The sequence below is a fragment of the Talpa europaea genome (assembly GCF_964194135.1).
Source record: "Talpa europaea genome assembly, chromosome: 8".
Lineage (NCBI taxonomy): Eukaryota > Metazoa > Chordata > Mammalia > Eulipotyphla > Talpidae > Talpa > Talpa europaea.
In genome coordinates, this window is record NC_140075.1 from 27,553,961 (window position 1) to 27,568,349 (window position 14,389).

A 14,389-nucleotide genomic window follows, 5' to 3' on the forward strand; every position below is an offset into this window, starting at 1 on the left:
TCACAGCACTGTGCTCAACCACTGCGCCACCAGGGGAGGCCCTGGAGCTTGCAAATTTTCTATGCAAAATGGCCAGACAATGAATACTTTCTGCTTCACAGGTCATGTGGTTTCTGTTGCAAATACTCAACCCCTATAGCATGAAAGAGCTCATAACTATTATGTAACAAATGGGCATGGTTAGATTTCAATTAAAATTTATTTAGGAAAACATGGGTCTAGATTTGGTTTGTGGACAATAACTGACCAATCTGACAGGTAAATTTACGTGATTTTGGTCAGTTGAGACACCACCTCCACTGAATGGGTTCAGTCTTTGTGACACTATTTTGTTCAGTAAGTAACTGATGTGTGGATGCTGCAGCGCATGCAAGGCCAGGAATATTCCATGTACTGAATCTGATTACAATATTCAATCTTCTACCTAGAGCTTTTCATTTAATTAGTCTGAAGTTATCAATATATTATTTTATATTTTAGATAGTTGTAGAACTTTTGTTTTTCCTTTATTTTCCCCAAGAGATTAGAGAATAATCTGGCAAAAAAACAGTGTTAAATTGGGCCTCCCTGGTTGTGCAAGGGCTTAAGTCTCAGCACTATGAAGCTATCCACAGCCACTGCAGCATGAGCTCAATCCCAGCCAGGGAGGTAATACATCTGGTGCAGAAGACCTCTCCTGTTTTGCCCACTGCTCTCCTCAGCAGTGTATTTCAGTACATCTGCTTGTTCTGCTCCCCACTCTTCCCCCCCAACCTCTGGCCTACACCCCAGCTCTTTTATGCATAAATAAATAAATCTTTTTTTAAGAAAAGCAATGTTAAATACATATTGGTTGCGAGCATAAATAATAATAAATAGACAGAAGGATGGATACATAAAAAGATAAATAAACAAAAAAAAAGGATGCAAAGACTGAATTTTAAAGATTTTAGATTAAAGTTCTGTGATTAAGTGAAAGGAAGATAATTTAGGAGGAAGAGGTAACAAAATAGATATATTTTAACTACTCTGAATAATAGCTCCCCAAGTATGTTTATATCTTAATTCCCAGGATCTGTGAATGTGTTCCCTTATATGGTAAAAGGGATATTGCAGAAGTGATTAAGATCATGACTTTGAGCTGAAGATATTGTCCTGCATTATTCAGATGGGTGCAAACTAAACACATGAATCCTTCAAAGGATATTCTCTCCCATGTGGGGTCAAAGAGAGACATGATAGAAGAATGGTCAAATAGTTGGGAGACTGTAAGATTTGAAGGTAAAAGAAGGGGGCTTTAAGTCAAGGAAGGTGGACAGCCTCTAGAAGGTATGAAAGGATTCTCTCAAGAGCCTGCAAAAGGACTGCAACTCTGTCAGCACTTTGATAGTCATCCTGGGGCACTGTATCAGACCTCTAATCCACAGAACTGTAAGTAAAACATGTGCTACTTTAAGCCACTAAGTTTGTGATCATTTTTACAGCAATGATAGAAACTAATACAACTAATTATCCCTGTACTACCTGTAATCCTAAGCAGTTTGTTGGGAGGTTGGTTATTTCTGTTATTCCTTTTTGTCCTTTCCTACAACTCTATTCTCTACCCTATCTCTCATGCACATATTATCTCATTGATTACATTTAAACAACATTTCCCTCTATTTTAATGAGACCAAAAGTAAGCGTTTTTTAAAATCCAAACAAAATAATGGTTTAATTCACAATGACTGAATAAACAAGCCAGACATGATTCCCAAATAGCTGCTGTAAAGTAAGACTAAAAGAAATGGGCTTTAGGGCCTCCCTGGTGGTGCAAGGGGTGAAGATGCAACCTATGAAGCTATCTGTAGCCACTGCAGCACTAGTTCAATCCCCGGCCAGGGAGCAACCCTCATAGCACAGCAGACCTCTCCTGACTCGCCTGCTGCTCCCCTCAACAGTGCGTTTTGGTCAGTCTGCCTGTTCTGTTCCCCACTCCGTCTCTGGTGAATCCTCTCACCCTCCACACCTCTGGCCTGCACCCCAGTTCTTGTATGCATAAATAAATATTTAAAAAAAACCCACCAATTTAAAATAGGCCAAAGTATCAAAACCAAAATCAAACACACAAAAAAAGGGTAATTTGGTATTTATTATTTAATCCTCATTTATCCTCCTAGGGAAATAAAGGGTTTGGTAGACCTATAACCTATTGAAGCATCACAGTGGCCTTCATACATAGTCTTCTGCTTTACTTCCCTTGGCAAAATCAGAAGTGAAACTAATAACTTGCATTCACCTCTTAAAATTTCTCAAAGATAAGGAAAATTTTAACAAGCTTTCCATAAAGAAATTTCCAGGCAAATAGTAATATTAATAAACCTATGAAATTTTATAGGACCCATGTTCCTTCCTTGGTGCTATTGTTTCCCCTCTTTGGCTGCCAAATTTTCACACGCAGAAAGATTTATTCTCCATAAGGACTTGGTTGGCTCAGAGTGACCCACTCAAAGGCAGTGAGCTCTCAAGCCCCACTTTCATGCCTCTGTACTTTGGATTGGCACTTCTGCACATACTGAAGTCTTGGCCCTGCCTGGTAATGCCTCTCATCCCACCTATCTGTGCCATGGCACTGATGCACATATCTCCCGAGCACTGTCCCTAGTCATTGCCCATGACTTGCAGTTGACATCAATGAATGCTGTGCATGCAAGTCAGATCTTTAGTTTCAGCTGAAGACCCTACTTCTCTAAAGCAGTGGCATTCCCAAATATCCTGATTGCAAATGCTCTTCGTTCAACCCTTCTATTCCTCCATCAAGTTATTCTGCCATTAACTGCCATAAATCTTGAGTAAAAGCAAATACATTTTTTTAAAGATTTATTTATTCATTTATACAAGCACTGGGTACAGTCAGAAGCACGGGAGGGTGAGAGAATTCACCAGACCCACGGCGGGGAACAGAACAGGCAGACTGACGAAGTACACTGCTGAGGGGAGTAGCGGGTGCAGCAGGAGAGGTCTGTCGCGCTATGTGGGACCCTTGCCAGAGGCCAGGGATCGAACCGATGCTGCAGAGGCTGCGGGCAGCTTCACAGCCCAGCACTCAACTGCTGTGCCACCAGGGGAGGCCCAGCAAATGCATTTTTGTTATTTATGCTACCATCAAGCCCATTTCTGTGTTATGCGAGAGGGACCAGTTGCTAACTTTCACTACTTATATAGAACACTCATTAAGGTAACATTTAAGCTGCAGTCTGTTCCCTAGAGTTTGCCTAATAATAAGTAGAATACAAATTCATAATGTTAGCAAATATTTATCAATAATACTCCAGCTTCCAGAGTACCTTCAGGTTTCACTTGTTGGTCTCAGTGCTAATTTTAGACTGCTCCTTAGGATGCAAAAACAGCAGTTTGACACAGTTCAAATATTTTTAAAAAGTCATTGAAGGAAGAGAACAAGTCTGCCTTGCCCAGGGAAGATGGTATTTTATATTTGCTAGTCTTCTGGCTATGCTTTGGTTTCATATTGGAGGTCTTGAGGCCTGGTGTGGTTTCTCTGATTTTTAAGTTGTCCAGATTGATCAGGAAAATCCAGAAGCCCCTTTATTGTGGACTAACATTCTGGTCACCTATATGAAATGGGATTTTTCTCACAAAATGCTCAGTCCAATTCCAGAAAGGAGATTCAACTCAACTCAAAGCACATTAATATTTAAATTAGATTAAAGGAAACAATATTCTACTTACTTGCTGGACTTGGAGAATTATTGTGAAATTCACTTCAGTGGCTCATGATAGCCTCCATGATGTATTAAGCAAACAAAGGTAAATTGTGCTCTAAATACCACAAGGTTATAGCCAACTTGTCATTAAAACAAGATACAAACTATTGTTTTAATGCAGAAAAATCTATCGCTCATACTCTCATATAATGCTTGACTACCTAGCTCCTAATTTGAATAAATAAAAACATGAAAATAATTAACAGTAGTATTAGGCAATATATTGCAAAGTACTTTTTCTAGTCCTTTCACAAATAGTAACACATGCAAATATATGAACAGTGTATCTCAAGGACTGAGTTTGGCCAATTTGATTAACTTTCTTACCTCAGTTTTCCTGGCAGAAAAAATTCAGGTTAAATTTCATATAATTTCATAGAGTTACCCATACTCTTTGGCATCATGTATAATGAATATACATTATCTTTGTGTTTACTTAATAATACTCTCTTCAAATGTTACTGTCTTTTTGTATTTGGTTGGTCTATAGATCTACAGAATTGCAGGTGTAATGATTGCTACCACAATCAAACTTAGCCATGTTTTGGAAAACATGTTCTTATGGAAACCAACCCTAGATACAAGCTCATTCTTTATATTTCTAAGACAATGTTTCCAGATCATTTTTTGGCCAAGTTAAATACATATATAAAATTTTCAGGGAGGCAGATAAAGTTGACAAATACCATACTTATGGTATTTCACTTATTAATTTAGTACTTTTACAGTCAAATTGGCTATTTTAAATATATTACTTGGACAAATGATTTATCCATTTATACAAAATATATGTATTTTACAAATAACCTTATTCACCCTTTTCAGATTTAACATCAGTTTATTTGTTGTCCCCAGGGTGGTTGCTTGAGTCACCTGACCTGCTCTCTCCATTTACCGCTGAGTCTGTTGGGATACAGCCCTATTTCAACGCACATATAAAATGATGACAGTCTCTGTTTCATCCAAACTCCTAATCATAGCATCAAAACACATTCTTCTCCTATAAGTGTATGTTCTTGATTTCTACAACTGAATTGTTGTGTTTGCCTAAAGAGAACATTTGCAATTCTAAGGTCATGCTCCATGAAAGCATTACTAAATCTATTTAAAATCTCTTTGTCCCACTTTGGAACAGCTGACTAAGGCTCATATGTGTCTTCCACAAATAATCACTTATATTCAAAATACAATTATTTAGAAAATACCAACTATGATGAGAGATTTTGTAAGAACTTGATTATAAGTTCTCTTTTGTTCTCTCTCTCTAGAGTATGTTCGTGTTTGTGTGAAACATCTCATCCTTGTCGACTCACATAGAGGCAGTAACATCATCAGGTTTTCAAAACTGAGTTATAGTTTATTAATATATCCAGTTTTTCTTATGTCCCACATATGGGTAAGTCATAAATGGCAAGCCAGAAATTTTATCAGGAGCTGTGCACTGCACATTCAGGTGAATAAAGAAAAGATACTGCATTCAGTTCCAGATTCAGCTTGTTAACAAGTGGAAGAAGTAATGAAAGCTATAGATAATCTCCAAACCTCATTTTAGCCATTAGTTTCAATCTTGTCCCCTGCTCCTCCTTTTGACCAGAATCACTGACAAGGAGTAAAGACTAGGATTCCTTGTCCTGCACACCTCTGGAAGAGGTGCTAATGAACAGAAGAAGGGTCACATGGCAGCTTACCCAAAGAAAAGAAAAGGTAAGAGATTCAGGTAATCATCAACGGAATGATAAACCACTGATAGTGCCAGCTTAATCTTCCCTCCTGTCACCTATCTAGAGGCAGCCATTCTATTCTTCTACTCGTAAATACTAAATAATTAGAAGGACTTGGCATGAGTGATAGAATGCAGCTATTTTGTATTCAATTATAAGGCAAATGAGTAAGTATAATGTGAGTCTTTCTAGCAGAACATATAGCAAGGTGCATATCAATCGTTCATTTACATTACCAACTAACAGCTCAGTGGAGTGATCTGCTAATCAAAGATGTTTTGTTTCTGCTGAAACTCGGTTGGTTGAACTGAGCTGGCATAGATTTAACATTCTACCAGGCTTTCCTCATCATTATTAGAATACTACGCTGCATCCAAGTTCTGTTTATTAAATATATACAGCGCCTACATTACCAGGATTTATAGCAGACATCAACAGACAAAAATTAAAGACTACAGCATATCCATTCACTGTATAGTGCTTCAACAAAATTTAGAGTAATTACAAAATTTATTAAGCAACCGATAAAATGTACTGATAACGTTTGACTTTTCCTCATTTCAAATAAATCCAAGTTCCACACAATTCCATTCACATCCTGTCAAAGCATTCTTAGCCCCAAATTTAAGTCTCATCTAACAGGTATTTCAGTCTTCACAAATCCTTATATGTAATGAAATGTTTTCTTTTAGTGACCAAAAGCTTTTTGAAAATACAAATAATGCCAGGAGTATGCAACCCTCCAAAACAACATCACTCTCTGAGTCATGGAAAATCAAAAGTGAAACTGATTAGAAACAGGCAAAGTATAAAAGAAACCAACCAATGTAGTTTCATTACTCAAACTGAGTGAAATGCAAAACATAAACAATATGTGGAGATGCATGTCTTTGAATTTTAGCAATTCTTAAATTTTTAATGATTCTGGGTTTTGTGGTATCTTGAGAGAAGTATTTTCATGTAAGATTCAGCTTGACAAGAATGCCGATAACAATGGTACTGCTTAGAATAGTCCAATTAAAATTTTCATGTTTGGTAAGTTTGCATTATATGAAAAGTACACAATGGAATATGGATCATTATCATTTCTCTCTCTTGGAATCAAAATACTGAATGATGCATGACACCTTAATTGTTCCCCACCCCTAAAAAGCCCAAACCTTCTGAATATCAACTGGGTTAATTAAGTCCATATGGAAAGACAGGCATCCTGGGAACTTCTTACTGTATTAAAGGAAATATATATATTGATTATAACCCACCAATGTTAGCTTTGAATATTTTTATCCTTGTCCAACTATTTTTAATTACATAATTATGTTTTTATTATCACCTCCCTCCAGATGGTACACTGCATAAGTTGACAGACTATGTCTGTGTCCAATTTTTTTAACTATTATAAAGCAAATGCCTAGATTGTGGTTAAAATATGGCAGAAAACTGAACAGTTCTTAATCTGATTTATATAAATAAGTTCATTCATTCCTCACATCTCTTGGACATTTACAGCCAGCTGATCTCCAACAACGCCATCATTTGCAAAATTCCATTTAGGTTCTATAACCTCCTACTCTCTGCCATGTACCCTTGATTCCAGGTATTTAGACTGAACCAAGTGATGTGCAATCTGAAATGGGGGCCTGATATTACGAAGACCATGTAAAAATGTCTGCAATTTTGTATATAAGCCATGCCAAAGAGTCAGCTTCAACGGTAGAGATACTTCTAAGGTTGCTTCTAAGGTTGCTTTACAAAGCAGTTATACAACATCGTTTTGCCACTAGTTTGCTACTGATAACCTCCTCACCACCACATAAAAATAATCCTCGAGTAAATCAGTTTTACCATCTCATTGTACAAATGACTAACATAAGTTAGGAAGAAATCTGAGAGACTTTCTTCACAACAGTGAAGACCACTCTTGACATCCATGACCAGTGGGTCTCAGATGACATTCCTCGGAAGCTGTAGCCATGGTTATCACTCTTGCCTATGGATAGGAACCCACAAACTTCATTGCCAAAATTTCAGCAGTCATATGCAACAAAGTATTTTAATCAGCTAATGAACAGAAATGTAGTGAGATGTTTCATCATTGTTTTATTGAGGGATTAAAATATTTTGTTGAAAAGCTGAAAGCAATTCTATTAAGATCTGGAACAAGACAAGGATGTCCACTCTCACCACTGCTTTTCAATATAATACTGGAAGTCCTAGCCAGAGCAATAAGACAAGAGAAAGACATACAAGGAATCCAAATAGGAAAAGAAGAAGTCAAACTATCACTATTTGCAGATGATATGATAATCTACATAGAGAACCCCAAAAACTCCACAGAAAAACTAATTCAACTCATCAATCAATTCAGTAAAGTGGCAGGATACAAAATCAACACGCAAAAGTCAGTAGCCTTCCTATACACAAACAATAAATCTGAAGAAGAAGAAATCAAAAAAAAAAACATCCCTTTTATTACCGAAACAAAAAAAATCAAATATTTGGGAATAAATCTAACAAAAGAGGTAAAGGACCTATACAAAGAAAACTATGAAACACTGTTAAAAGAAATAGAAGACGACACAAAGAAATGGAAAGAAATCCCCTGCTCATGGATTGGAAGAATAAACATTATTAAAATGGCCATCCTACCAAAAGCAATATACAGATTCAATGCTATTCCAATCAAAATTTCAATGTCATTCTTCAAAGAAATAGAACAATTATTGATGAAATTCATATGGAATCACAAAAAACCCCGAATAGCCAAAGCTCTACTGAAAAAAAAAAAAAAAAGGAGGAAATGGAGGCATCACACTCCCAGACTTCAAACTATACTACAAAGCCATAATCATTAAAACTGCATGGTATTGGAACAAGAACAGACATACAGACCAATGGAATCGAATAGAAAATCCAGAAATAAACCCACAGATTTATGGTCAACTAATCTTTGACAAAGGAGCAAAGACTATGCAATGGAGCAAAGAAAGTTTGTTCAATAAATGGTGCTGGGAAAACTGGGTTGCTACATGCAAAAGAATGAAGCTTGACCACTACCTCACACCATACACAAAAATCAACTCAAAATGGATTAAAGAACTAGACATAAGACCTGAAACCATAAAATACATAGAAGGAAATATAGGCGAAACACTACGTGATTTGCATATCAAAGACATCTTTACAGACACATCACCCAAAGCAGTGATAGTGAAGGCAAAGATCAACAGCTGGGACTACATCAAATTAAAGAGCTTCTGCACAGCAAAAGAGACAATAACAAAAACAAAGAGAAACCCCACCAACTGGGAGAACATTTTTGCACCCAACTCTAATGATAAAGGACTGATTACAAAAATCTGCAAAGAGCTGATGAGACTCAGCAACAACAAAGAAAATAATCCAGTCAAAAAATGGGCAGAAGAGCTAAAAAGAAACTTCTCTGAAGAGGAAATGCAAATGGCCAACAGGCATATGAAAAAATGTTCAACATCACTTGTCATCAGGGAAATGCAAATCAAAACTACCATGAGATACCATCTTACACCAGTGAGAATGGCACATATTAAAAAAACTAGCAACAACAAATGTTGGCGAGGTTGTGGAGAAAAAGGAACTCTCCTGCACTGTCGGTGGGAGTGCAAACTGGTCCAACCACTATGGAGAGCTGTGTGGAGATTTCTTGACCTACTAAACATAGAGCTTCCATATGATCCAGCAATTCCACTCCTAGGTATTTACACAAAGGACACAGAAACATCAATTCCAAAGAGCACCTGCACACCTATGTTTATAGCAGCACTGTTTACAATAGCTAAGCTTTGGAAACAGCCCAAATGCCCAAAAATAGGTGACTGGATCAAGAAGATGTGGTACATATACACCATGGAATATTACTCAGCATTCAAAAAAGATAAACACATGCAATTTGCAGCAACATGGATGGCGCTGGAAGGGATCATGCTCAGCGAAATAAGCCAGAAAGAAAAAGAAAAATACCAGATGGTCTCACTCATAGCAGGAATCTAGAAAACTTAAATAAGGGACCAGGAAAATGAATAACTATAAGAAAGTGAAAATCAAAATCAACAAGAAACTATGAACCAGAGACACTTTTGGGGGGGTGGGGGGCGGGAGGGTAGGTATTGGGGTCAGAATGGGGGGTTTGCAATTGTATGGGGGAATATAAAAATAAAATTTATTATTTAAAAAAAATAAAATATTTTGTTGAATTACTTTAAATAGGGTTCAGGTGTACATCATTTTAAATCAACATATGTATATTTACATATGTTCACCACTAAAAAAATCTTATTCCATCCTTCACTACACAACTGACCCCAATTTATCATTTCCCCTTCCACTTTCCCTTCTGGTAGCCACTGATTTGGTCTTATAGTCTAATAGTTAATTTTTGTTTTATTCATTTATTTATTTTGTTTCTTTTTATTTTAATTTTCATTTATTTATTTATGTGTAGAAGAACTCAGGTGTAGGCCAGAGGTGCAGGGGATGAGAGGATTCACCAGAAATAGAGTGGGGAGCATAACAGGAGAATTTTCTGAAATACACTGCTGAGGGGAGCAGCAGGCAAGACAGGAGAGGTCTTCTGCGCCATTGTAGGTAGCTCCCTGGGCAAGGATCAAACTCGGGCTGTAGAGGTGATAGCACTGAGACTTAACCCTTAGGCCACCAAGAAGGCCTTGTTTTGTTTCATTATATATTACATGAGTGAAATCATACAGTGTTTTGTCATTCTCCATCTGACTTATTTCACTAAACATAATACGCCCAAGGTCGATTCATGTTGCAAAGGGCAGGATTTCATATTTTTTATAGCTGAATAGTATTTCATTTTGTATATTCATCACCTCCTTATTAGCAAATTTATAAAAATGAGACCACTTTAAACTAAAATGTTTTTGTACAGAGAAAGAAACTGTCATCGAAATGAAAAGTCAAATGAAGAGTAGGAGAAGGTATCTATAAATCATATATTTAAGAGATTAAAATTAATATACAAAATACATGCAGATCTCATAAAACTACATAAAAACACAGAACTCGGTTGAAAAATGTGCAGAGGATCTGAATACACACTTCTCCAAAGACATATGGATGACTAATAGGCATGTGAAAAAATATTTATTATCTCTTAGTCCTAAAGAAATGAAAATCAAACCAACAATAAGAAATCTGATATGAGATTGGCTATTATCCAAGAGACATGAAACAGGTTGGAGAGGTTATACATAGAAGGGAACTCTTGTACACTGTTGGTGAAATTGTAAATCAGTGTACCCATTATGGAAAATACTATGGAGATTACTCAAAAAAAATTAAAAATAAAAATCCCATGCAATCTTGTTATTCCACTTCTGTGCATTTATCCAAAGAATAAGAAGGACAAAATTCAAAGAGGTATATGCATCCCCATGTTCTTTGCAGCATAGTTTATAATAACCAAGAGGTGGAAGCAACCTAAGTGCCCAATGACAGATGACTGATGAGAGAGAATTTCAGTGGTGAAGCAAGTCACATTCCAGAATGTTCTTAGCATATTGTGGGCACAGGTAAAGTCTTCAACTATGATTCCTATTCTTTAATATCACCTAGAACATATTGCAGGACCACATACACCACTGATTAGTGATAAATAGAACTGCAAGAAAGGACAAAAATTGAAGTGGAACATCTTTGGACACTGAATCTGAATAAAATTAATGTATTTTTATAATACAGATGTGAATAATACAATTAGCATTTAGTACTAATGGTTTAATAATGTCTTGAATTTCATATTAAAATTCACAAAGTTCAAGCTTTATCAACATAAAGATGTCTTAGAAAAAAATTAGATGACATAAATAAAAACTAGTTTTAGGTTTTTTTACCTTGTTACCCTTCAAAACCTTCCCAAATCCTCTCTAAAATTATTTAATGAAACCAGGATTTTTGCTGTAACTACTACTTTATAAAGTGACTTTGTGTTAAATAGCATGTTCAACCCAGTATTAGACTGGCTTATCTCTGAGGAGCAAGGATGCAACACACCTCTAACTTTGTAGAGACTTCATTGTAATCTGCTTCAAGGAGTCACATAACCTAGGATATTTAAAGGAAATGTCTGTGTCTGTCTTCATTATCACCCTATCTCCTGTAGGAATGTTAAAAAATTAACTCCTAAAATTGGGATTGTGGTTACACTTCAGTCACTGATAAAGTGTTATTAGTGCTTGCTTCCTCCATAGTTTTTATTTTTTTAATTTTTAAAATTTTATATATTTTACATCATTTTTTTTTTTGTACAATGTATGCATTTTTATCTTGGTTATAGTCCCCATGAAATTCCCACCACCCTTGTTTTGATTCTACTCCCTTCTCCCCCCACCCCCTCCGTAATATGTCTCTGGTTTATAGTTTCCCGTTGATTTTCATTTTTACTTTATTGTAATTATTTTTTTCCTGATCCCTGTTTATGTCTTCTAAATTCATATACACAGTGGAATATTACTCAGCAATCAAAAAAGATAAACTCATGCCATTTGTAGCAACATGAATGGAGCTGGAAGGGATCATGCTCAGTGAAATAAGGCAGAAAAAGAAAGAAAAGTACTGGATGGTCTCACTTAGAGCTTCCTCTATAGTTCTAACCTGGGAGGTCATCATCGAAAAATGTTCTGCACGAGAGGAGAATTACATGTATGGGGGAGCATGTTAAAAATTTTTTGTCACCCTTACCAGATGGCTAGACACAGAGAAGGAAAAAAAAAATACATGAACTTAAAGACATGCTAATAGAAATAATCCAAATTTCAATGTAAAGATAAAGATTCTGTATCTTGTGAAAATATCCTTTATGAAGGAAGAAAAAATAAATTCTCATATATATATACAAAGATGAAAAGAATTCATCCCTACCTGACCTGCAACACATGAAATGCTAAAGGAAATTCCTGAGTCTGAAGGGAAATATCAGAGATTTGTTCAACATGAAGGAACAAAGATACTATGTGGGTAAATATAAAAGATATTTCAATATTACTCAGCTACATATAAAATATAAAACATTTTAAATCCCATAAAATTATTCTTTTATATATAATATAGAATGCATTTTAAATTCTAATATATCTATATGCCTTTATCAGGTAAATGATGATGATAGTGATAGAATCTAAGTTTTAAAGGGTCAATTAACTGCTTAAATCAAAATTAGGTCAATGCGTTTAGAAGTTTTTAGTCTATGTCAAAGTGAAACATGACAATAAGAGTACAATGGGAGAAATGGTCAGTAATTAGATGTATATAGGTTTAAAGTCCTTGCACTGATTATAAATTAGCTGAACATTTTTAATATAGGCTATGAAAAGTTAAAGATGAATATTTTAATATCTAGAGCAACTGCTAGAAAATAATACCAAGAGGCATAACTTAAAAGTAGAGAAGATCTAATGGAATATTAAAATATATACTCACTTCACTCAAAAGCAAGCAGGAAAGGAGAAATAGATTTTTCTAAAAAAGCAGCTGGGACAAAAACAAAACAAAAATCAACATAGTAAATTTAAATCCACACATACTAATAATTTAATTGAATATAAATGAACTAATCACTGCAATTAAAAGGCACAGAATGCCAGGCTGGGGGAAACAGTAGAAAACAAGGCCTAACTATTTGCTGTTTACCAGAACATGCTTGAAAGATTAAGACACAGACTGATTGAAAGAAAAGAATGGAAAAAGTATATCAAGTAAACACAAAGCAAAGAGAGCTAGCATAGTATGTTAGTGTCAGCCACAGGAGACTTAGAAAAAAAGTACTAATAGATAAAGGAGGTTGCATAATGATAAAGACATAAATTCATTAAGAAGATAATCAACCTTAAATGTGTATGAACCTTTACATCAGTAACTTGACCTGATATGTTTTTATAGAATGCTCTATTCAACAATAACGAAACACATATTTTTCCATGTGCAAATGGGTCATTCATCTAGACCATAAGTTGAGCCATGAGGTGGGTCTTGTGAATTGGAAAGCATCAAAATGACAACCTATGTTCTGTGAACAGAACACTATTCACTGAGAATTCAATAAGTTCACTAGAAAATTTCCAAATATTTCAAAATTACACAACAAACTACTAACTAACTCAAGAGTCCAAGAAATCTCAAAGAAAGTTAGAAGCCTATTAAACCTCAGCAGGCTTTTGATCTTGGTAGGAATGAGATTATCAGAAAATCCTGGAGGAACAGGTTTAATTAGTGGGGCATGGAGGCCTCCCTGGTGGCCTAGAGGTTAAGTCTCAGCATTATCACTGTTGCGGCCTGAGTTTCATGCCTGGCCAGGGAGAGCTACCTACATGGCGCAGCACACCTCTCCTGTCTCGCCCACTGCTCCCCTCAGCAGTATATTTCAATAAATCCACCTGTTCTGCTCCCTACTCTATCTTTGGTGAATCTTCTCATCCCCCTCACCTCTGGCCCACACCCCAGTTTTTCTATGCAAAAAATAAATAAATCTTTGAAAAAAAATAGTGGGACATATACGAAGACTTTGGAAAAGGATTTCTGCTAAGAGAACATGCACTGATCATAGAATTAGGGGACCTTGTACTGTTACCCACTAGATGTGGGACTTTTTTTTAAATCTCACAGAGTGCATCTCTTTCTGAAGACAGGAATGACACCTGCATCATCACATTTTCATAGTTTAATGGCAAGGTTTGCAGATGTACCTACCAAGCAAAGTTTTGACCCATCTTGTAGATGCTCAACAAATGCTGGTTGGATGAAAAAGTAGCTTAAGTTGTCATAAGTAAGCTTTATAAACTTGCCTAGGACTCGAGCTAGCAAGAAAGAGAAAGAAAAATATTGATGATACGTGAGGATTTTAAGTCACACCTCACTGTCCTATTAGAG